The sequence below is a fragment of the Saccopteryx bilineata genome, chromosome 7, assembly GCF_036850765.1.
Source record: "Saccopteryx bilineata isolate mSacBil1 chromosome 7, mSacBil1_pri_phased_curated, whole genome shotgun sequence".
Lineage (NCBI taxonomy): Eukaryota > Metazoa > Chordata > Mammalia > Chiroptera > Emballonuridae > Saccopteryx > Saccopteryx bilineata.
The window spans coordinates 70,273,289-70,274,296 of record NC_089496.1 but is presented as its reverse complement, the minus strand read 5'-3'; the positions used below and the strand labels follow the sequence as shown (position 1 = coordinate 70,274,296).

The following is a 1,008-nucleotide window of genomic DNA, read 5'->3' as shown; positions in this document are numbered from 1 at the left end:
GGACCCTGGACTGTGCTCACCAAGCTCACTGACCCATGGCCGTCACTCCTGCTGCACTGGCCTCCCACAAGGCTAAGTTCCCTGGGGAACTGACATCTGGTGTCTGAGAAAGAGCCGGCCCTCTCTTCTCCACCCCAACCCTGGGCAGATGGAACCCAGGAAATCGCTGGGAACAGGAACAGATTGGGTCCCCAGGACTCACAATGTGAGAATAGACTGGGTGGAAATCTCAGTCTGCAGACTCAGGTGCACATGAGGTTTAACTTTACTTTTTGTAAGTCAACTACTCTGCTAAACTGGGGAAACTCAACCCCAATTTTCATGGGGATGGGTTGCCTACTCCTCTACCCCCACACATATTTGCTCTTCAGTCCTCAAATCTTAGCTGTGCCAAGCCATACTGTTGGACAAATGTCTACTTGGTTACTGCTTTTAGGTCTATATTCCCTGCCCCCAGATCTAGGCCCAGAAACTCGGCAAATTTCATCTAAACTAGCCCTCCATCTATACACACTCTCCTACCGTCCTTCCCGGGGGTTGAGTGTGTGGCTTTTGGGATGTGTCAGGTAGCCAGGCCAGGTCTGCACTGCTCTTGGGACCCATGATCTCTCCCTTCTTCTAGGTCCAGCATCTGAGGGGTGAGGGTGCCAGGGCACCATGAGTCTATTAAAACTGTAGCTCAGGCCCTGGCCGGTTGGCTCAGTGGTAGAGCGTCAGCCTGGAGTGCAGGAGTCCCGGGTTCGATTCCCGGCCAGGGCACACAGGAGATGAGCCCATCTGCTTCTCCACCCCTCCCCCTCTCCTTCCTCTCTGTCTCTCTCTTTCCCTCCCACAGCCAAGGCTCCATTGGAGCAAAGTTGGCCCGGGCGCTGAGGATGGTTCTATGGCCTCTGCCTTAGGCGCTAGAATGGCTCTGGTTGCGGCAGAGTGATGCCCCAGATGGGCAGAGCATCGCCCCCTGGTGGGCATGCCGGGTGGATCCGGTTGGGTGCATGCAGGAGTCTGTCT

At 55.6% G+C, this 1,008-nt stretch overlaps 1 non-coding gene across 1 annotated transcript; it reads left to right on the top strand.

The window, feature by feature from the left end:
- Nucleotides 1–683: 683 nt before the first annotated feature.
- On the top strand, nt 684–759 carry TRNAS-GGA (transfer RNA serine (anticodon GGA)). Its single transcript has one exon. It is a non-coding gene; the product is annotated as a tRNA-Ser (tRNA).
- Nucleotides 760–1,008: the final 249 nt, after the last annotated feature.